Source organism: Topomyia yanbarensis, chromosome 2 (genome assembly GCF_030247195.1).
Source record: "Topomyia yanbarensis strain Yona2022 chromosome 2, ASM3024719v1, whole genome shotgun sequence".
NCBI lineage: Eukaryota > Metazoa > Arthropoda > Insecta > Diptera > Culicidae > Topomyia > Topomyia yanbarensis.
This window is the reverse complement of record NC_080671.1, coordinates 461,200,096-461,225,229: the sequence shown is the minus strand read 5'-3', so window position 1 is coordinate 461,225,229 and position 25,134 is coordinate 461,200,096. Positions and strand designations below refer to the sequence as shown.

Genomic DNA, 25,134 nt, shown 5'->3' with positions numbered 1-25,134 from the left:
AGCTGATTATTCGGACAATGGCGATTCAAAGTAATTATTTTTTGATATTTCACATACAGTAGTCACATTTTCTCTTTTACGTTTTAACGACATTCAATTGACTAAAAAAAGTTATGAAAATTTAGAGCCATAGTACGCAAATGAGAGCGAGGATGTGAAGTATACAGATCGGAAAACTAGAAGTGGCAGGCTCATTAGAACAGGCTTAATACCTTACGGGCTTAACTTTTGTCTTCTGTTGATGGGGGTCGAGGTTAGGCAGCATAACTACGAATCACTCAAGTCCACCAACATGCCTCCTGGTAAAGACAGACTTATCCCTCTTTACCGTGAGAATCGGCAAAAGAAAAGCCACGTAAGATCACCACTGAAAATTTTAGCATCAATTAAATTGCTGCTGTTCATCTCTGTTTGTTATGTATGTATGTGTGTATGAATGCTTCTTTTTTATGGAGGTTAAGGTCAAAAACCTGCAAACAAACCCTGATCGAGTCGGCTATGACCAGTTTCCTTGCAGTTCGTGTATTCCTCCGTTGGTAACATTCTACGTGTTGAATCAGAGTGATTCAGATGGGAATCATCGCGGCAATGACGCATACCTCCTCAGATGATATCATTCTGTACGTGCATGCAACACGAACAACCATAGGCGAAATTAATTAAGAATAAGATACCCGCCTGAAGACGTTTCTTGTTGCATCCTGATCCTTCGTCCAGGCATATCTATAGCACTGTCCTAAACATGTCCGGAAACGTCAGGATCGCGGTATTCAGTGCCACATTGGGGATACTGTCCGGACCGGGGTATTTCTTCGCATCAAGTTAGAGACCCGATTGTTACCTACATTACCAGCATCTGCATCGACGTACGGTGTAGGCAGCCAGGCGGTTGGGTCGTACTCCGGTGAACAACCCACCACGATAGTCTTCAATTTGTCCGCGCATCTTTAAGATGGCGTCGTTGGAGTCTTGAACTTGGCCAACACGTTGCATTGTTCCAGGGGTTAGCATCTACTTCTCTGCACAGATCCCTACAGCCGGTGGACTTGCCCAACACTAACTCACATTTAAAAGCGGCCCTGGTCGCCCGGAATATCACCTTAGGCTCTTCTCTAACTGCCTCAGACCTTGCTATCTGAACGCGTCTTCTGGTTTCTAGGCAGGCCTCACGGAGGGTGCTGAGACTTTCATTCCACCAATATGCCAAGCATAGGGTGAGGATCCCTGCATTACTAGATTTTTTTTTGGCATTTTCGCATAGAAAACACGTATACTAATTCACAATGCGTATGTTCGAATAAATCCGGACCGCATGATAGTGTTGGCTAATGGGAAGGTGTCCTTAACATTCCCTTAGGCTGAATGAAAGTCGATTTGAATATTTCCCCGATGGCAAAAACAATGCCGATAAGTCTCCGTTTCGATACGAATTATATCCATCTAATAGAACCCGCCCCTGGATGGTCTACTTCGGGACCAAAGATAAGCCATTTAACATCATCAATATATTGCGTGATCTAACTAAACAACACTCGATCGTTCGTGTACGAAGAAGTATCTTATCTACATTCCCGCCGGGGATGTAGAGATTGATGGTGTAGTCCTTAATTGCGAAGAGCTGCTGAAGTATGGGGTTGGCTCCTCCAAAAATCCTTTGCAAGCAATTTCATTCAGCAGAAATCGAGAAGTATAAGAAAACAAGTTGTTTTCCATCAGCGTCATTTCGGGCCTTTTGCCGGATATGCTCTTCCAAACTTTGCTCTATTGAGCTGCAAACAATTGGGCCATACAGCTACTCATTGTTGGCACGGTGTGGAAAATGTGAAAATAATCATGGAAATTTTTCCTACTTTTGAGAGACTCCGCATGATCTCTCGAGAATTCCGAGTGTAAATTGTGTGGGGAAAAAACAAGCATTCTTTTAAGAAGAAAACTATACCACCGACCACGACTAATTTCTACACTCCCTTGTTTACTGAAGAGCGACAACCCATTGAGGGAACAATCTAATGTGCCTATAAATTTTCGAAAGAGAAAAAAACATTTCCTCTCCCAAGCTTCCTCGTAAAGGTCTGAGAGTGTCCCTTGATGGACCTGCAGATAAAAGAACTCGAGTAAGTGCTGTTATAAAAACAAAGCAAGTTGCTGTTGGTCTCAGAAATCTTCGAAACTAGCAGGAATTTCCACATGGAACATCAAAAACTCCAAGTGTCCCATATTTCAGCTCGAGATTCAACCTAGTACTGGACTGATGAAAGATATGATATCGTTGAGTGGATATTAAAAACCTTCACCAGTGAGAACACTTTTGAAGGAGTTTTCCACTAAATGGCCCTCCATGAGCGATCGTATCTGTTTGCAGAAGATGATACACAACGTGGCTAACTTCCGACGTAGATCTTAACTTCCACAATTTTAACATTATTCGCCAGGACCGAGAAAATACTATAGAGGAACGTTTTTTGGGACCAAAATTCTTTCAATCGAATCGACCTTTGCTCGGTACAAAATATTGAAGATGTCGCTTGTCAAGTACGAAAGGCAAAGATTACTTGCATATACATCCCACCGAAGCCTTTCAGGTAGCACTCGCACCTCAGCTGGTTTTAGACGACTTCAACTCACACGGTATGTCATTGGGTTGTCTTCACGATGACCATATTGATGTCGGTAGAAATGACACGAATGCAGGGATTGTAATTCTCTCTCACTCATGCGAGAAGTAGCTTATCCGATGTCCAACTTTTCCGAGATAAGATGAGTCGCAAAATTCTCCGTCTCCACAAATAGCGTGAGAATGATTTTCCGGATAAAATTTATTTGACTTTTTCCTTCTCACCGGAGAAGGTGATAAAATTTTAATTTCGTGGAAATCAATAAAAACTTCAAAAAATACACTTAATTACAAAGAAAAGCGGCAAAGAAGTATGATGGACTTGTTTTATCGTGTTTTGGAATAACGACAGCAAAGCAGGGAACGCCAAAAGGATACCGTGATAAACTCATTCACTCATTCTCCGGCTGTTTTATTTATCCGGAGAAATAACACGTTGTATTTATCCGGAGAAGTTGTGTGAGTGCCAATAACTTTTCGTGTGAAAATGTGAGTTTTTATTGTCGGAATAGCAAACTATCCGGGCGCATTTACTCATATGAGCGATAAATGCAATGCCTGCACGAATGCCAACTCCCTCAACGCGCCCAAGTGCATTAGGTTTATCATTGTACTCGACTTCGCTACTATTAGAGTATACCCATTGAGTGAAAGAGCTACTTGTAGAAAATTGAAAAACTAGTAGAAAGCTGAAAAACATGGTTATTGGCACCCGTTCGTGGACGGATTAAGGTGTTTCGTCTGGTTGCTAGGCCCTACGTTGTTTATTCTTTGATCGGAATGCACGGAACCAAGAATCCTTTTTCATCGGCAGCAACATTCCCTGGAAACATATTCAAAGAATAGACGTTTTGCGATGAATAGATCATACTGTATATAAATGTCACGATTTATATTTGCTGTCATTTGACAGCAAATATGCTCGCGCTAAGCAATTTAATGCGCATATCACTGTAACGTTCGTCAGATTATGACAGCTAAGCATCTTTTTTCAATGATGTTTATGAAAGATCGTATAGCTTCAATGAGTTTTTCAGTATTTCTTGTCAGAGGATGCTCAAAAATTGGCAATTTTCGTGGAATAATGAATGTTTAGGAATCCCAAAGGTATCAACAAACCGTAGTTTAAGGTGATGGATAATGATACTTCGGCCCTGGTGTTTCCGACAGAATGGGAGCAACGCTGTCTGCACGAAGTTCTTCGGCCCTTGTTGGATTCCTCTGCCTTACAATACAGCTCCACCGACCAGTGGCATAGTGGATCGCCTGGTGGTCGTTATGTGTGTACTAGTGAGCAATTTATGTTATCCATCAGCGACGGACTACAGAATGTTGTTGCACAGGTTTACATTCAGCTATGCCAGTGCTTCCAATAATCTGTAACCTCTTGCGTTGGTTAGCCTGCTATCTCACTCCACGGTCGAAGCGTTAATCCTATCCTATAACATCCGGCATTCGTCCGACTAACGAGTCAGTTAGCTTCCAGCATCCGAGTGTGCTGCTTTGCTGACTGTCGAATTATATACACAATTTTTAACTTTCTCTTATTATATACAAAAGAAGCCTCAAATCTCTTGCGAAGTGGCCAAAGAGTATAGATAAATGATTTAGACACATTAAGAGAAGATTAAAACAAAATTGCGTGGGGTGGGTGCAGCGTAGTTGGTAAATCGATTGCCTTGTACGCAGCGCCCCTGGGTTCGAGCCCCGACCCCGCGCATAGAGTTAGAAATTTTTCATAAGAAATTTTTCTAACCCGAAGAATGACCTTAAGGTTAAAACCTCTACAATCGAAATAAAAAAAATTGCGTGTAATTGGACAACCAACAGCAGTGGTGGTAGAAAAAATGACTATTTCATCAATCGTTGTGTGGTATTGATGTAACCCTGCACGTTAAGCATCAGCTCAGGTCACATTGATAGCTGATGTCGACCGGGTAACACCGACATGACGTGCTGGCAACCAGAACGTACAACACTGGCCATCTGAAGCGCGATAGCATTCAGTAAGCACTCATGAGGAAAGCGTCAACCGTCTAGGTAAGAAGTGAGCCAATGTTGGGCGATTCCCGTAGAACGGTCGGAACGGATTTCACACAATCGTCAGCGCATCGATCGGTTTCTGCTTAATAACTTTTTTCTTAAGCGTCAGATCGTTTCGTGGTTATCGAGACTTTGTTTCTTTGTTAAATCTATCTATCTATCTATCTATCTATATAAAAATCAATGTTTGTATGTATATGATTTATGGACTCCCAAACGGCTTAACCGATTGCCGTAAAAAATTATACATAGTAGGCATTTGTTATGGAGCGTTTTTGTGTGCTATTGTTCGTGGATTATCTGCCCGCCAGATGGCGCTTCAGAACAAATTGTGTTTTTCTACTACTTCGTTGAAAGTCGCAGCAACGCGCGATGGGTATTAGCTAGTTTCCTATAAAAGCCACATAACAATTTATTTTTAGGAAGTAATGAGCGACTCCTGGAGGAATCATTTTATGAAAGTTAATTTTCCCATACAAAATCCCATATAAACTTTAAACAGTGGGCGCAAAAATGTAGTTTCAGGGATCGAGCTAAGAATTTGCACAGTTGTTCTAGGACCCAAAGAGTACCTATAAAATTGCTTGGAGCTTGAATCTAACTTTTGTCCCGCCCTACTGTATATATGTGTGTGCTTTTTTTATAGTAGGGGAGCCCGGGGCTAGTTGGCGGTTGGGGTAAGTTGGCGGAATCCCCTTTACTCCGTTTCTAATAGACATATAGCGCTGTCTCTCACTGTGAACCTCAAGTAATGTGAAACGCATTATCCAATGTGTTTTTATTGCAAAACATTTTGTTTAGTAGAAGCTGTGGGCGATACTGTGTTTTTGAGCATACTTTGTAAATTTTCATAATTTTAAACGTTTTGTGCTATTTAAGGTGGTTTTAAATCTATTCCTCGAAAGATTATATTTTTCGATAGTGCGTAAAAAGAGCTTTCAGTATCCGTATAGATATTTCACCTATCTATACACAAAAGTAATTTTTTATATCCTTTTTTATAAAATATGCGGTTGGGGCAATTTGGCGGTAATATTTATAGTGCAAAAATAGTCATAATATATTTTTATTTCTGGAATCCAAAGTAAGAGAAACTTTTTATTGTGTCTCTCGTCAATGCAGGGGACAATTAAAATTTCGAAAATTTGCTTTTGAATATGGAGTACGCGTCGAAGTCGAAGGAGTATTGAGACAAATATAATGAAAAGTGTCGAATACTATACATTTATATTGAAAAATACAATCGGCACATTTCATATGAACCACTTATGTAATTGTATTTCCATTGGATTGCTTATTTTCTAGCAGTCTGCCAACTTGCTCCATACATACCGCAAACTTACCCCGAGGCTGGGGTAAGTTGGCGGCTTTTCCGTGTTACATATTTTTGTCTATAGAAATGTTTCATAGTTAGTTCAGAGATGTTGCCAACAGTCTGCCCTTTCATGCAACGTGTTCTATTTTGCAAGATCTACCAAAATCAAAGCGGTAAAAAATGAAAACTGAAAGCACCGCTAACTAGCCCCGGTCTCCTCTACTTGTAACTTTGTCGTAAATTGTTGATTAAACATGAAGTTTTAAAATGATGAAAAAACAATCGTTTTTTAACTGGTGGGGTAAAAATGACGCCCATCGGTCCATCCCTGATCCGATTCCAAGTCCCACGGGGGGTGGGTGCTCCAAATTTGAGCCAAATCAAATAAGTTTTGCTACCGGACCAACGTGTTCGAAGTTGTATGGGATATTTCGACCATTACGTGTAAAAAGCACTCTAACTTCCATTTCCTCCACAAGGTGGCACTGCATGCACCAGTTTATCACTGTAAGTGACAATAAGAAAAATATTTTTATTGTCCATAACTATGTCGAAAATTGCAAATAAATCTTACTTCTCTGGGAGAAGTTATTAAACTGTTAGTGAAATAATGTCTGAGTTAGTTTTTTATTGGGCCTAACAGCATATGGGGGAAAATCAGTGGTCGATTTCCAAGAACATTTTTTTTTCGGGACAATTGTTGGATTTGGCTAAATAGATTTAGTACAAGATACGATTTATCTTTTAACTAGAAAATTTTAGTTCTACATTTCAGCACATAAAGAGCACCAACACTAACTTTTCTGCTCCTTTAAAAGGTAATATTGACTCCCTTTTTGCGATGAGATATGGAACAACAACTTTGTAGTCATATCATATACTAACATAGTTCCAAACATATTATTCAGTTGAACCCAACCATTATTACCTAACTAAATCGTGGGAATCGGCAACTGTTTCGCCACCATGTGCTGTTAGGCCCTTTAACAAACTGACCCAGATATCATTTCATCAAAAGTTTAACCCTCAAAAAGGCAAGGGATCTCAGAGGCCCGGCTAGTTGCAGTTCTCTACTTTCAACGAACTTGTAATTTGAAATACAAATGATGCAAGTGTTTTCGGGCTTTAGTTTCTCTCGCTGATACAACGACAAAAAAGAGGCTTTTGATTTCATTGGGTCGTAGGAGCAGTCACAATTCTAGCTTGCCTTTTTGAGGGCTAATAACTTCTCTTAAGGAAGTGTAATAAATTTGCAGCTTTCAACCATGTTCTAGGCAATAAAATTATTTCTCTTATGTTTCACTTGCAGTGATAAACTGATGCATACAGTGCCATCTAGTGATGAAAATGCAACTTAGTGATCTTTCTCCATGAAAATTGTCGAAAAATCTCACACAAACAACGAATACGTTATCCGAAATTTGGGTGGGACTAAGAATCGACTCAGGAGTGGGCCACTTGAGTTTTAAACAATTCGTTTTTTTTTCTAGGCAATCTAATGTACAATACTGTATGTATGTGCACTAGCACCACGTAGTGGCAGAGCTCCGAATTAAAATGAATATCATGCGCATGCCTAAGCTGACCAACTGTACGGAATTTGGGAGGACAGTACGGATTTTTGGTCATGTGTCCGGAAAAAATACTTGTACGGATTTGTCCGGAATTTGTACGGAATTTTCAACCTCAGTGGAAGTGGAAGTACTCCCGGGACAACAAAAAATCTTCCACAAATGGAAACAGACTAAATAATGTTGCAAACTAGTTTCCCAGGTTTCAAAAATGCAATTAAAAGCAAAAGGAAACCAGTGAACAAGAGTGCTAAAAAATCAATTTTTGTGAATTTTCTTATAAGCTTTGGGACTAAGTAAACTTTACGATTTGTTCTAATATAAAAGAAAAAATGAACTTTTATAGGTCCCGCTATCCGCCTCGACTAGTTGTTTAAGCCGTTCTTTCAAGCTTGGTGGTATTTTGAAATTCAGTGTCTAGCAGCCGCCAAGTCGTTCTATCGAAGTCGAAACGCAATTTACTCGATTAATTTCCGTAATGAAAAATATAGTGCTCGATGTACACATTTGGTCTAGGGGCAGATCACTTGTGATGCATTTTTAAAAATTAGCGAAATTAACTGAATTTCTTTCCATGAAAATACAAATTCTTGATGTATTTTGCGCTGCGTGTAAGACGTCAAAACCCTACAAAACAACTAGCCCTACTTTCAACAAAATGTCGAACAAAGTGGATCAGCGTAGGACGTTTGTTAAACAAACTTTTCTACGAGGGAGTGCAAAGTTGATGCAAAATTGGAAATTAAATGCATTTTTTTTAAATTGATGGTAATTTGTATTCCTAGAGTGATCTGCCCCTAGTATTTGGTTCAACTCAATTTGCCTCCTATGAAGGTATCTGAAAATGATCCGGATTATACATTTTCTACTTTTATTCTTTTTCGGGACCAAATTATATAGCAGGCTCGTTTGTATCATAAACCGTTTATATTTACTGCTGTAAGTTTTCGTGATGTGATTTTTTACTTCCATTTCAGTTATTGGGGTGATTTTATTTTACGTGGATGCCTCTTTGGGCATAACCGGAAACTCTAGTGATATGGGAGAACTCACTCTCTTCTAGGATCTGAACCATACATTGCAAATTAAGTATCAGATTCAGAGTCCGCGCGCGATCATTCAAGAATACACGCAAATATGCGAATAGCCACACGGTTATAAAATCGAATTTATACACGCGAAGTTGCATACACGCTAGCACACGCGACAAACACGTTAACATACAAACGTTTGAGCCCTTCGCGATCATCTATGCATACCTACGCTTACGATCTTGCTAACAGGAACACTCCGGCAGGGATGCATGAAGCACAGCACGAGAGTCTAACACGAGCTCAGAGGCCGCTTTGAACGAATCAAATGCAATTAGAACTGACAACGCTCGTGCTACGTATCCTTTGTGCTCGAGCTGTAGGATTCGAAGAGCTAGCTCGGTAATCTGGCACGATTTAGCTCAATTAACTAGCACGGTAAGCCTGCCCAATGAGCTAGAACGCAATAGAGTAAGCCATTAAACGAAAGAATAGGACAAAGCACGAAAAAAATATCTTGGTAAATGTGCGACAAGTCTCTGCAATAAAACGATACAACCATTGTTACTCACACTAACGTGTTGTATTTTTTCAACTTTGCTATAGCTTGGAACAGCGTACTAGCTAGCACCGGGCTAGCAAGAGCTCTCGCTCATCGGTGCTCGTGCTACTTGCTAGCTCAATGAACTTAGCTCTGATACATTATGAGCCAGTGCACAGGATGCAGCACCGTTCTTATGCATGCATGCATTCCGGTGACTAAGCGAATGTTTTAGCACTTATAAAGTCAGAAACGCAGTCTCAAGAATGAGCCTACATACGCTCATGTTCTCGTGATCATGAATTAATTATGTCCGGAAGTTCTTCCTCTCGGCCCTCGCAGCCTAGGCCTCATGCCCTCAGCTGGACCAATCAGAAAAAAATCACGCTCATATCTATTAGACAATACGTTCCATGGTGACATGACACTAATAATAGAGTTGATTGTGATAGAAAACTCACTCTTTTCTAGCATCTGAACCATACACTGAAAATAAGTATCAGATTCAGATCATCCAAGAACACACGCGAATATGTAAATAGACCTGGTTTTAAAATCGAATTTATGGATGCGAAGTGACACGCTAGCACACACGACATGCAAACGTCTACGCGACAAACAAACGCCCACGCAATCGAATACAATAACATACAAACGCCCTAGACCTTCGCGATTGTACACAAAGCCGAACATACAATCGCGATCATCCACGCACAACTACGCCCAATATTTCGCTAACACAAAACGCCCCGAATGATTTAGTGACCCCTACATCACTTCCAATCCGATTCACGCTGTCTCAAGTACACACCAATAAACGCTCATTCTCACGCAATCGTAGAGCCCATACGCCCGCACAACTGAACCGTACACTCGATATCACAACCAGAATCATGGCCTGCTGCAATTGGACTTAAGTAGTAATGAGTAATTCTGATAGGCAGCCTTTCCGTGCACTCAGCTCTACAGCTCCAGTAGGACAACTCTCGAAAAAGAAAACAAAATTTAAAATATCTATGAGAATCGTATTCTGTAATAAAATTATGTTTTTGTCTGTCAGTTAGTATGAAATTACATGTTAAAAACATTTACAATAAAAACATTTTTACTACTTACTTCTCCGCGATGCAACCACAATAAATATGTTTCTATTCTCTTCAGACTTTCGTTGTGAAAAAATAAAAGTTTTCAAAAAATGAGTTTTTGTAGTTTTAATTTTTGATAAAAAAAATTATTTTTTTGAAAAATTCGCAACTTTTTATTCTGCGTTTGTTTTATTTGTGTTTTGCTGAACAAAATACAGATCTCGTCGCATTTTTTTTGAAAACGCTGCAAAAACTCTTAGGTCCTTTTAAAGTATTGCGCTTGAATCAAAATGCTTTGATTTGCCTTGCAAAATGCTCACAACCCATGCTAGTGTTGCTTGAGGCACTAAAAACTGGATTCTAACCGCACTGCGCACTTACTATTCTTCTATTAAATTCTTCTCATAGACTGGTTAGTTCGACTGGTCTGTCTATGAAAGTACCATCTCTATCACTTGAAATACATGTGTTTTGACAGCTCGCAGTTTTCAGTAGCAGTTTGATCACTTGCCCTTTGAAAGTGCGGAGTCCAGGTTGGCGGAAAGTGCGCAATAAAACGTCTAATGACGTAACTTTTATTCAAAACGACATATCTACAACCCAGTTAAACTCGTTCCAAAACCAGTTCGGATTTCTGAATGGAGTCAGTATGGATTCCAAATCAAATGCAACAAGCGATTCCGACTCAATCGGTTTCAGAATCGGTTGTTGCATTTGATTTGGAATTCCATTCAGGATTCCGAATCAAATTCCGAATGGTTTGACCGGGAATGAGTGACTCTCTTTGTTTACTTTCTCTTTCGATTTTTACGGCGTCTCTATAGAACTTTTCACTTATTTTACAGTACAGATCGAAAGATGGTGGTTTTGACTAGCATATTATGCAAAAAGTTGAGGGATAAATGTTAAAGCGACCGAATTATTAACAGAAGAGAAAGTAAACAAAGAGAGTCACTCATTGTAGAAGTCGTTTTGAATAAAAGGTCTAGATGTTTCATCTGTAGTGAAGATGGTCTGTCGTGATTTTAAAGATTTTGGAGTGAACCTTGGAAGAATTACTGTATCGTAGAATCTGTCGGGAAGTGTCAATTTGAACAACAATCGCTGTAATACTTCAATTCTTGCCGAAGTGATCGTTTATTGTCGAGATATGTGAAAATGAAAAACAAAAGAGGAACTCTGGTCAAAGAACGTTACTTTTAATCTTTTCGTATTAGTCCGAGTTTTTGGAATATTTACATACAGTTTTCATAGCATAGCCTTGCGAAAGTCACCTCCATCAGATGCCATCATATCAGACATTCAATAATGATAATTTTCGATAGATTGTGCCAGGCAAATAAAATCATTTTGCAGAACAATCTACAACAATTAGTGTTTATGGATAATGGCAAAATCAAGATTCGACTGCACGATATGGCATCTCGAGCTTGCGATACGGTTTTTAAAAGTGTCGCTGTACAGAAAAGTGGAATCGTTACAAAGGACACATGAAAAAAAACTAATTATTCCTAGATATTTCAATGGTGATTACGCGTTAAGATTGTGTTCTTCCTACTTGGTCCGATATTACAAAACACGACAGTATAATTCTATAAACCACGCTTTGCAGTTATCAATGACAGATTCCTACTTCAAAATTCTATGATTCTGCATTCAGATCCTCTAATCAAATTGGATATTTTAATTTAAATTCGAAACCTAATCAGTAATCATTTTGAATTCAATGTTCTAAGCAACATAACTGTTATAATTTCGTAAGTTCATTTCGATCGGACTGTCTAATTTTCTACAGAAACCCATTTAATTTCTAAGAACCTTCCTGCATGGCAAAAAATTTCAGTTCATTGTAAACATAACGAATGCTAAACAGAAGATTTTTTTCTGGATTTTTAAAAGCATAATGCGAAGAACGAAACGATGTCTCGGAATGGTCGAACTAGACTTTGATGGTAAACTAAATATATTTTGGTTCCATAAATACTAACTGCAAATCAAATAACAAATGTACATGGAGGAAACCAATCAGTACACTAACACAGAAACTCTGACTTATAATTTCTGTGCTCCATCAATTACATTGAATTCAGAAAATATTTCGATTATAGAGGTTTTAACATTGGGGTCATTTGCTTCTTTTTTCGTGGTAGAAGAATCGCTTTTGAAAAAACTCTAACCCTGTGTGCGGGGTTGGGAATCGAACCAACTTTAGTTTTCTAACTTTTGAGAAGAAATGTGTACGGATTTTTCCTAGCCCACAGTTGGTCAGCTTACGCATGCCCATGATCTTTTGAGCAATTTTGCTGAACACGAACCTGGAACGTAAGAAAAACGAGATGAAATTCACAGTACCACATATACACTAGCGCCATGTAGTGACAACTCTAAACCGAAAGGTTCACCCTTCGAACACTTTTGGTCTATAGGTTCAATATGGGTGTTGCAATACTTTTTGATGCAATTCCAGATTTTTGAAGATTGGTGTACACCATCCGCACGTAGTGAAAGTATTCTAAATCAAAACGATTGTCACCAACGTAGCCATGACCTTTTAAACAACTGTTCTTCAGAGGGTTAAAGAACTTCCATAGAAATGCATCTTTATATATACAAAACATTTGGCCCTACAAATGCAATCCCTTCGGAAACTTAAAAATATTTTAAATAGTTCCGCAATTATTGTCGAAAAAACCATGTCTTGGTGTGAAAACATATTTCTTTAGTTTCGTCATAGTAAACCATGATAATTATTAATGTATGAACGTAAGCATTGAAAAAGAGAATTTTTTCACATTGCTTGTGAAACACGATGATCCTTCCGGCCCGTTTGAAACAACAAAAAGTAGGGAGGTTTTTTTAAACTTAAATAATGCTTGTTTCAAATCAAAATATTATTTTATTGAGTACATTTATTTCGTTGACTTTAATTCATCCCTTTGTTCCAATTTAAATTAGAAATATGGTAAATAAATCAATAAAAATAAAACGTATTATTCTTCATTTCATGAACAGTTCTTCGAAGCAAATATTTTATTCTTAACTGGTTGCTAAATGCGTGTATGTACGAACTAATGAAAATAAATGTGCGGTATCCATACCTAAATACAAATGAGATAGATTTTAAACAAGACTGTTGAGCCCATTCCAGTCATGCGCAATCGGTTATACGCGTAAGCTTTGTGCAGGTATAATTTCCCCATGTCAAGCAGTAGGTCTGCTTCCTACAGTATGTGCAGCCGAATAAATCGTTGATCGAGTTTGATCAGCATCCCGAGTAATTCTACCAGATCAACAAAAGTTCAAACATTAACGCCATCTCCATCAAAAATGAGTTTTTTAGTGATGCATCAACATGGTAATTTACGCCTACCCTCCATTATGCCAATCGCCCATTATGCCTAGCATCCATTAAGTCTAACGTAGATTATGCCTAACGTCCATTATGCCTAATGTCTTTATGTCAAACGTCCAGCAAATTACACTTTTGACTGCAAATGGTATAAATAGCAAAAATACGTTAGTAGTTGTTAGTAGCACTTTCTTATTGAAGCTTCTCCATAATTCAAAACTATGAAAAAAATTATTGTTTAAAATTATAAACATTTGATTGTTGGTCGTTCATGAAGGACAAATGCGAATCTATTTATCTATCTATCTATCTATCTATCTATCTATCTATCTATCTATCTATCTATCTATCTATCTATCTATCTATATAAAAATCAATGTTTGTATGTATATGATTTATGGACTCCAAAACGGCTTAACCGATTGCCACAAAGATTATACATAGTAGGCATTTGTTATGGAGCGTGTTTGTGTTCTATTGGTTGAGGATTATCTGCCCGCCAGATGGCGCTTCGGAACAAATTGTGTTTTCCTCATATTTCGTTGAAAGTTGCAACGCGCGATGGGTTAATACTTATAAAAAGGACATTATTTCACTAATTAGTTGTTTTCCTTGAAAACAAAATTCCAAATATCTTGAAAACTATCACATTTTGGAACATTTTCGTTAAATGCATTTTGATTTTAAATTACATTAAGAACCATATTTTGTAAATAAATTCCAATTTCTTTTTTCCTTTTTTATTTCGACTATGTTAGTCACATTTTCTTTTTTACGTTTTAACGACATTCAATTAGCTAGAGATTACTGGGTAGGGAAAGTTATGAAACTTAGAGCCATAGTACTCAAGTGAGAGCAAGGATGTGAAGTAAACAGATCGGAAAACTAGAAGTGGCAGGGTCATTAGAACAGGCTTAATATCGTGCGGGCTTAATTTTTGCCTTCTAATAATGAGGGTCGAGCTTAGGCAGAATAACTACGAATCACCCGAGTTCACTATCATGTGTCCTTGATAAAGGTAGACGTATCTATCTTTACCGTGACAACCGGCAAAAATTAAGCCACGCAAGATCACCACTGATCCAGATTGATGCTAATCGTCGACAGGTTTTCAGTGGTGATCTTGCGTGGCTTAATTTTTGCCGGTTGTCACGGTAAAGATAGATACGTCTACCTTTATCAAGGACACATGATAGTGAACTCGGGTGATTCGTAGTTATTCTGCCTAAGCTCGACCCTCATTATTAGAAGGCAAAAATTAAGCCCGCACGATATTAAGCCTGTTCTAATGACCCTGCCACTTCTAGTTTTCCGATCTGTTTACTTCACATCCTTGCTCTCACTTGAGTACTATGGCTCTAAGTTTCATAACTTTCCCTACCCAGTAATCTCTAGCTAATTGAATGTCGTTAAAACGTAATAAATTCCAATTTTGTCTGTCAATTAGTATGAAGTTATTGTTAGAAAACATTTTTACTGATAAGTTCTCCATTGTTCAGTTATATTTCTTTTTTTTTTTTCAAATATTTCTTTTCTTTTGAAGATGCAAAATTAAAAAAAATCTTAATTATAATTTTTTATTTTTGTAAAACATTTTTTCAGTGTATATTTTTTCATGCAGAACTATGTTTTCCATTTAACTAATTATTGGATGGTTTTTCTGTTTAAAATAGGAAAATCGAAGATTTTTTTGAGTACTGCATTTGAATGGTTGGTGTTCCACTCGTCAATAACTGACACCAACTTGCTACACGAAACATTAAAGTCCCCTTTTTCTAAGTTAGGTGTTGTGCCTTTAAGCGCAAATTGGTACATTCATTTTTTTCCTGAAGGAAAAAAAATTGATTGCAAGTCAGTACTTGCAGTACTTGCATGCCAAAATTTGCCTTTCGAAAAATTACTCTTGAGTCAAAATGATCTAATGACTGTGGAAAATTGGTAGTTTTCCGTACCATTGCAACGTGCAAAGTTTCGTCGGAATCGAAGAAGATCAGTCACGGTTCTAAAGATTTTCGGTCGCATCTTCGTGGAATTTCTCAGGTATCAGATTAAATTGGCTCGATTGACACACTTCGCAAGTTACTCAATGATTTGTGTCTTGCCATATCGTCTCATTATATTCCTGATGGCAAGAGAAGATGAGGTGAATTCTCAAACAAGGAATACTGATAAAGTCTGTTTACCCAACTGGGTTAGATACAATAAAATATCCATTGGCTTCCCGTATACAGGGTGTTTGGTTCATGAGTAAGAATCTCTCGAGGGGTGATTTACTGTCATATTTGGAGCAAAAAATCGTTCTACACATACCATCAAATCTCAACCATTACAGAGTTATTGAACTTTTTGTGTAAAAAAATTGATTATCTTAAAACACCTCTAACTCAAAAAGTATACCTCGTATTCTAAATCTTTTAGTGCCATTGGAAAGGTGAGAAAATTTTCTATTGAATAATGTTCTCATATCTTTCAGATAATTAGTTTTAATTAACTTTTAGTTGTAAAGTAGTTGAAAGTTAGTTTTTTGATGAGGTTTTTGCTAATTTTCTCAAAATAATGAATTATGACTACAGCAATATCTATTATCCAAAAGTTGGGTTTGAGGACGATTCATAATTTGTTCTTCAACATCATATTCCTATATCTTCTCGTTTCCTTGTAATTTGACTTCTAAACTTTTCCTGCAATTGACTTGAAAGTTCTTAAAAGATTCTAATTTAAAAAATATGCTTTATATCGCTATTATCAGGGCTTCATTGGAAAGCTGAGAAAATTTCCATTCGATGTTTGTACAGATATCTTTTAGTTAAGTGTACTACATGACTTTTTACTAGTAAAATAACTCAAAATTTGCGTTTTTTGGTGATTTTTGTAAATATTCTAATTATTAATCAACTAAATTTATCGTCACTATCGTTCATTTGTTGCCCCTAATATTCTCTATAACTTGTTATTTGACACTTTATCCCTATCGCTTTTTATTTCGCTGCAATTTAATAGTTAACACAGCACGGCCTTATCACAAATGCAGTAGGATCGAAATCGCTGTTTTTGCATATGAAACGAGAAGATAAAAATGATTTTGCTTCGAAACTAAAAGAGATAATTGAATGAAGTCAAAGGAAGAATTGTAGAACGTGCTAAAATGCATTAATTCCATGATAATAATGGTGAAGTTTATTATTTACTATTTTAAGAAAATAACGAAAATGCTAATAATAACACTAACTTTAAACTAATTAACTTCTAAAAGAATACTAAATTCACTTAACTGAAAGGTATTAATACATTTTTCTCAGCGAAATTTTCCTGGCTTTCGAATAAAAATATGAAAAGGTACAATAAGTGCCATACTTTTTCAATAAGAGCTAGTATTAGTGAATATGAGATAAAAATATCCAAGTTCAATAACCCAAACACATGAAAACAAGACAAGATAAGTGTATCATGTCAAAGAATAAATTATACAACTTTTCAAGACTAACAATTTGAATTATTAAATAGTGATGTTAACTATTAAGATTTTCGCGAAGTGAACGAAAAATCGATCAAAATTGTTAAATTTTAAATAAATTACTGTGAAAAGATTACTTAACCTAATTAGCTGAAACATTTGAGGACATTTTTCAGTGGAAAATTTTCTCACCTATCCAATGGATCTAAAATATTTGAAATACAAAGTATATTTTTTGAGTTAGAGCTATTTTAAACAACTAAGTTTTTAACACAAAAAGTTCAATAACTTAGTAACGGTTGAGATTTGATGGTATGTGTAGAACGATTTTTTGCTCCAAATATGACAGTAAATCACTCCTTGAGAGATTCTTACTCATGAACCAAACACCCTGTATACGTCTATGTATGGAGAATCAAAAATCCGTATAAATAATTGCATGGCTGCAAGGCCGTTACATCAAATGATCTGAAGTCCCGTAATCTAATTCACAAAGGCTTAATTTGGTTTTGAATTCACTACGCTATAATTTATCTTTTCAGGAAATGAACTTACTTGGGTGTAACATGCTTATAATACATTCAATAAAGTGGAGCACTGTTATGCGAAAAAATAGCAGAATCTTACTCCAAGTAATTTTTTTCGATTCCAATTGGGGTCCTAGAGCCACGATACGAAACCCAAGTACGATCGATGGAACTATATTTTTAATTGAATTTAACAAAATTAATTAATCAATGTATGATGTTTATAGTAAATTTATCAAGAAAATTAAGTTTCGAAAATCGCGAAAAAAATCGCAGCAAGCAGAGGGAACGCCTCGGTTGTGGCGATTGAATTCGAGTGAATTTAAAGCTGAACATGCCATCACTAGTTTGTAGACTTCAGTAGTAGGTCATAAGTCAGTATCCTAGGTTTAGATTCGAAAAAGGCTGAAAAAATTAACATGTAATTTAAATAGAGCCGATGACTTAAAATATTTTTGGAAATAATATTTTTCGAAATGCAAGTAAAGTGCATAACAATGGATGTCTAAGAATTCGAAGAATTTGAGTACCATATGAACATGTCATACCGCGATGGCAATTAAAAATCCAAGAATTTGTTTTTTTTTAATCATAGAACGTAACTACTGGTTAAAACACTAGTTCGCTACAATGACAATCGAACTCAACCCGATAACATGAGGATATTTATTTTCAATCCTGAAAAATCATTCACGGTGAAAAATTAAACATTAATTGAGCTTCTATTAGCAGCTTGATAGATGGGATCGCTTTTACATTAACCATGACTTAATCTAAAAGTTGCCTCAAATGAAGTGGTGAAAAACCTGCAACTGAATGTAAAAGTTATTACAACAGCTACAGGGTAACACTTTAGGGCAGTTTTCTTCCACACCGGTTTAGCTTTCCTTCCATTAAAGTTTGTAACCCTTGCATGTACGTACTGCGCTTGGTTAGTCATCACCAGTGCTTACAAAATATACATCTAGTAGTAAAAGTGAATCTTTCAACCAGTTTGTTGTAAGCATTTGTGTTGCTCTCGTAGGAAAAGGTTCAAAGTCACACAAGTATAATAAGTTCAAAGATTTATTAACAACAATTAATTCAATCGTGTCATTTAATAATGACTTTTAGTCCTAGGGAAGGCGAACAAAAAAATACAACTCATCTGAATCCAGCCCACGTTAATAAGTATGTTGTGTCTGTAATCCAAAAGACTATTCAAGGTTGCTGCGATGCCACGTGATCTACCGGTTAGCCATTAGGTGGATAGAAAAAGCCGGGTTTCCTTTGCTTACATGATGCAAGTTTATTAGTTTCGCCGTTTTTTTTTCTCGCGGCGCTTGACCAGCTTTCTACGCGTCGCCCCACTCTCTGAAACGGGTCCGCGTCTATTGGTACGAAGAGTTGCTGTTGTCTATTCCATTGATGTCTGGATACTGTCTCGAGGGCATATAGTGGTGGACGAACGGGACTAATCTTTTGTCGCCCTGTCGAGACTCGGGTTTTCATTACTCATGCCACGATGACCAGCGCGAGGTAAAAACTAAGCTGAAATTAACGAGCCTTGTAAGCATTATTGTTAGACGGAACGTTTAATTATTCAATTGCAAGGCAAGCCTTCTACACATATACCGGTTAGTCGAACAGAGAGAGAGAGAGAGAGGAGAAAAAAAATGATCGCGGGATCGTTCAAAGTTTCGATGACATAATACATTCGTGAATTGATGAGGCCGGGCCGGGCGAGATTTCACTTTCCTTTTCCGAAGCTATTCCACTTGGCAATTTGCATGTTTTGCGCCGATCGGAATGGGATCTGCGGTTGTAAGGTATGCGGTGCGGCACACGGCATACTGCGCTCACATAATAGGTATTATTTTGCGCGCGCCTTTGGTGTTTGCCCGTTTGAAGAAATCAGGCGCAAATTGAACTGTTTGTTTTTCGTAAGCGGCTGGTATTTAGTCGTGAATTTCAAGTGCAGCGAAGTGCAGAATAACCGGTTCACTGCGATTGAATGAGTTGGGTGTATTAATCTGTTATGCGAGACGTTGTCAAACTGGTAAAAAATCAAATGGAACAAAACGTGCTGCGATCAACTATGAACTTTGCTGTAGGAAGTTGGGAAAAGTGACTCGATCAAACTGCTAAAAAAGGGTTTTTATTGAGGAAGCCCGAGTTTTGTATTGCATCTTTTGTATCTTTACATGTTTGGATTATTAGATTCAATCTCAGTATTCACGAATAATTAGATCTTTGAACTATTAGATAATTCGAATCTATTGCAGCTTGAAATCATTCAAAAGCATGAATCTTTGGATATTTTGATCTTGCGTCAATCGTTGAATTTTCGGATCGTTTCATTAGTGGATTTTTAATTGAATTCTTTAGATCTTCTGGTTCCTTTGGGTCTCTCGGATCTTGCATAATCATTCGAATCGAACCTTTCGATGATTCGATCTTACAGATTTTTGGATTGGATTTTTGAATCATAAGATAAGGGCATCACTGTAATCTTCTTACCGTTTCTATCTTTTAATCTATACATCTCTAGGAAATTTGAATTTTTAGATTATTCGATCTTTCGGTTCATTCGGATCTATCAGATCTTTATTTAATTTGAATGACTCTTTGGATCGTCGAATCTTTGAATCTCTGAATCTTTGGACAGACTTGTATGTCGGGTTGTAGAATCTTTCGAACTTCAGTTCATTCGGATCTTTGTATTTTTGGAATAAATTTTTGGATTTTGAGGATATTTGAGTCAGCTGTGGCTCTTTCGGTCCTTACCCGATCAGAATATCAGAACAGAAAGCTGTCAAATTTATATCTCATGTTGATATTTATTACTCTCGGTGTTATCTTTATGATATACCGATCAGGAATGCAAAAAAAACTTATATCAAGATTATATCTTCTGGTGCAATCATTGGATTAATAATATGATAATAATGTACGCATACAACGATGATGTTACAATAAGTTATATATTCTTTCACAATTATCTTTGAACGCTACGGTTACCCAAATGACAGTCTATTTGCTAATACACTGAAGTCTCTTTTTATGCGTAGTAATTTAACTTTTTAAAGTGAATTTTCGAAGCTTTTGATTTCCTAATATTTGCGTTTTCCACATGGATTTCGATTGGAATTCCGCGTTTTGAGTATAGACAAGTTTTAGATACAAGTGGTCGGAGAATTTGTCAGTTAGGTGTTTGATTGACTTTGGTTGCAGTTGGTTTAAGAGATGACATTACCTATTTTCTGAGACACTCGTCTAACACAAAACTTCGAATAGGAGGCCTATGATTTAAATGTTAAAGCCATTATTATAAAAAGCTATGGAATCATGAAGTTACCAAAGAGCTTTTCAAAAAATTATAATTTTCCTACAAAATTTATTTAGAAGAATATGCAGGAAGTATCAAGCAGTCCAAATGAAATAGAGAAACGCGAATTGAAATCAAACAGGATTTTTAAACTAGTTTTTATTGTTTAGTCAATAAAAACAATAGTATATAATAAATGTTCCTATAATCTATGCTGCATATTGCGAAAACGAATTTTCAGGTCACAAAAAACTATCTGATATATTAAACTGATCTTAAAATTTTTTGTAGTGTATTTAGAGGATCCTAATAAGACTTTCAGTGGGATTTCTCCAATTTATGCGGGTTTTTATGAACACTCAAAACTTATCGAGTTTGTGGGTTTCTAGTTTGAGCGTTTTTTGAATTTCTAAACTCTTGCGACTTTTTTATTTTATCCTCCACATAAAAAGTGTTTGAGTTTACTTGAGTACTATATCTTTTCATTCCCCTTAACATAGATTTGATATTTAATGGTTCAACCAACAAGTGCAAAAATATTATTAATTTCCTCCTTAAACTTAAATCAAATTTGGGGAAAATGTGTAACAGAAAAAAACTTGAAATATTCAAGAATTCGTCCCATCGAATAAAAATCAACAATTTTTCGAATTTTCTAATATATCTGTTATATTCGCAGTTGATAGATATAACTTCTGTGAAAGATTTGTATTAATATCAATTTATTAGGTACGAGATAATTGCACTGGTTTGTTTAGTCTTCCCCATATCAAAAATGCCAATAACAAATCCTCAAAAGAGACTTATTTTGAAACCTCAAAACTGGGGCATTTGTTGCTTCGAATTTATGCGATTTGTTGTATTCTCAGTGAAACAATGTACGTAAAATATCCGCTTAATGTTACCATGTTGCACATTATTTCTTAAAGCCGTGTAAAACACGTTAACGTGCAAGAAAAGTACCAAAGTGCACTATTTAGAATCTAAAAATAGCCCCTCTTTCCTAATCTGAAAAGATATTAGCCATTCAGTCTATCGTCATATAAGCAGCTGTATTAGTGAGTAAAACTGAATAAAAACAAAGCGTATGACCAGAGCCTAAAATTTTCATACCTATTCAATGAACGATGAAATTCAAAGAATTCATCTTCGTCTTTACCACGCCTCTTTCGTCGCTAATTGCATAAAAAATAAAACAATAAAGGCACCTCCTCTCTCGGCTCTACGAAAACGAGTAGCAGAAGTAGCGACTTTCGTTTTCCAATGAAAATCCGAAGTTTCAATTTCATTTTGATGTACGCTCAGTAATATTCGATTCTCATTCGTAAAATGAAATTAAAGCAACGTGCATCAAAAAATACAACTAGACTATAGTTAAAACGAGAAATATGCACATCTATCAGGCTTCCGTCTTACAATACCATCACTAGCTTGCAAATCTGCAGAATCGAGCAGCGACAAATAAATATCATTGCTAGTGTATTTTCGTTTCCCCAGCAGTAAGTTCAATATCGAAGGTACCAGTATCATGCTGAATCTCAAAGCCAAAACGAGTGTGCGAAGTGAACAATGAAAACGCTCTGCTACATTCATACTTTGTCCTAGGCCGTTGTCTCATTTTCGTTTTCGCAAAGTGCTAGTGCCATGGAAAGAAGCTTCGTTCGTTCGTCAGTTTCGCCTGATTTTGGCAAATGAAAAAAAAAAAACATTTTCCGACTCTGTATGACACCAGGAAAACAAACAGCATTTAGACTCCGCATCTATAATCGTTTTGCCCTTGACGGATGCGTGGAATATTTAGCTAACATTAAACATCAGTCGAAAACGGTGGTTCATGCAGGGAACTTCCCCATCAAACTAAGAATACCCCGGTTCAAAGCGGCAATATCGACAAATGATAATTTGCGTGTCATATATTCACAATAACAATCATCCAACATGTATGCAATCATTTGGCAATGCTATAAAAGCTTTTGCTGCAAGAAGCTTTTTCCTCCCAAACAAAAAGCGCCTTAATGAATGCTTTATTTTTCTCGTATTCTATTTTTAGACGTGCACGCTAAAATTTTTGATATTATACAATAAGTAATACAAGCTATGTTGGGGTCAATTAAGATATCTCAAGTTGTTATCTCGACAAACATATGATTACGGCCTAAAAGCCATCTGTTAAAATCCACTTTGAATGAAAATTACAAAACAAACCGTTACTAGTCGAACACAGTTCACGAAAGTTTATGAAACAGAAAACTTTTCTCTTTCGTTTACTACCAACATCCGTGATTGGCGTGTAACGGTTTGTCCGGAATTTCCATTCAAAGTGGATTCTGACAGTTGGCTTTTAGGCCGTAATCATATGTTTGTCGAGTTATGATCGTGTTATATTGCTATCAACATTTGTTAAAAATGTGATATTCATAGAGAATTTTTGGTTAGATTTTTTGTCATTTTAACACCTAACGGTTCCTACTTTATAACAATATTTGATAGGAAATTTTTCGTAACAAAATATCAGCATGAGTTATAATTGTGTTATTTCCTTCTGATCGGGTATGGATTACGGGATTTTTGAATATTTGTATTCTGAAATTTCTGGATCTTTATGAACCATTAGGTTGTTTGTTTACATCTTACGATAGTTCATCGAAAAGAGGGAGCTGTGACGATTTGCTTATAGGAGACATTGGGGGTCGATGGGTATTGGGGACATAGCGGTGATAACGATATTGTTGGGAATTGTTTATGACATTATCACAGTTCCTCGATGGCGAAGTAGAATAAAAAAAGCCAGGCATAGGGCGGATTGAAAGCAGCCCTGAGTTCGAGTTGCAAGTCATGGGACTTTTCCATTAATGGTATTGAGAAATTTGCATACTCTGGCCATTGTGAATCGGTTTTCCACCACTCTTGTATTCCTGATATGCCGCGATGCTTACTAAACATTCTGAATAATTCAAGCATTGAAATGTTCCAGTTCACCTTTGTAACAGCACTATATGCCGTTTTTCCTGCCAGCTGTTAACGAGAGGCACCTAGTCCAGGTGATTTGCATACATCCCGCATAATCTCGTCTCTTCGGTCACCGGGACGCACCCTTGCCACCAGTCGTGAAGAAGCCCTTGGTCTCCCCATCACAGTCGAGCTCTTCCTGCTAGCGACCACCCGCCGTTCCTGTCCTATGGTGGAGTTGAGATAAGTGGTCTTCCACAAACCTATCCCAGGCTAGTGCAATGCATCTGTGAGCTCTTCCTTGCCTGAAAGCTCTTTGATTTCCAGCCTTGGTCAACGACGGGATAAGCTACTGATATACTACCAGAATGATGGTGGTATCAACTCAATCGTTGAGCAATGTCGCATTGTAGTCTCCGATAGGAGCTTTGACATCATTGTCTTTGTCGAAACGGGGTTGAACGATGACACATAACAGAGAGTGGAACGTAGCGCTCAAACCTACGTTTTTAACACTGATTTATCTACCGCGTTCGATAAGATAAATCACCATATCGCATATAGTAAAAATGGAGCGACTTGGAATAAATTGTAGTGTTTTGCAGTAGTTTCTATCCTACCTCACAGACCGAGAAATAGCGGCTGTCATAGGAATTTGCTAGGCCCCCACTTTCTCTTTCACACCAGGAATACCTCAAGGAAGCCACTTGGGGCCGTTGATATTTCTACTATACTTCAATGATGTACCAAGTTTTGAAGACTTCACTCGTGTCTTCGTCAAGATTTTTCATCTAATTCGTTCAATTGAAAATTGCAGATTTCATCAACAGCAGTTACAAGTCTTTGTTGCTTGATTTAACACAAACCGTATGTGTTTAGAATAATACCCTGAAGTATGGAGCCTAATCTACAATAACGGCATTGAGAGAATTGAAACGGCACAGCATCGCTTTTTCCGGTTCGTGCTCCGTAGATTGTCGTGGAAAGTTCCTGTTCGACTACGGAGCTATGAAAAACCGGTTTCAGCTGATTCAACTGGAATCCCTGTATGTTCGAAGGAATACAGCAAGAGCTTTGTTCCTCGCTGTCACTATGCAAGGTCGTATAGATCGTATAGACCCGGTTATTTTGGAACAAATAATCAGAAAAGTTACACCTCGAGCGTTACGTAATAACATTATGTTCTGATTACCATTCCGACGCACTAGTTATAGTATGAATGGAGCTATCACTGGTCTACAAAAAGTTTACAACCAGGTCCATTCAGCATTCATTTTCGACCTAGTTTATCGTTTTTGTTTAAAATTATTGCATGACTATTATTTTTGTGTGCGACTGTACGCTGATC

General features: G+C 37.1%; 1 protein-coding gene across 6 annotated transcripts in view; it reads left to right on the top strand.

The window, feature by feature from the left end:
* Positions 1–25,134, top strand: part of LOC131686007 (uncharacterized) — an 83,372-nt gene that overhangs the window by 3,817 nt on the left and 54,421 nt on the right. The window contains exon 1 of one of the 6 annotated variants that reach the window (XM_058970106.1): positions 13,506–13,555. The exons of the other annotated variants lie outside the window; for them this stretch is intronic. The gene's annotated coding sequence lies outside the window, so the exon portion shown is untranslated. Of the gene's footprint in view, positions 1–13,505; positions 13,556–25,134 lie in introns of those variants that run through there. 6 annotated transcript variants of the gene reach the window in all.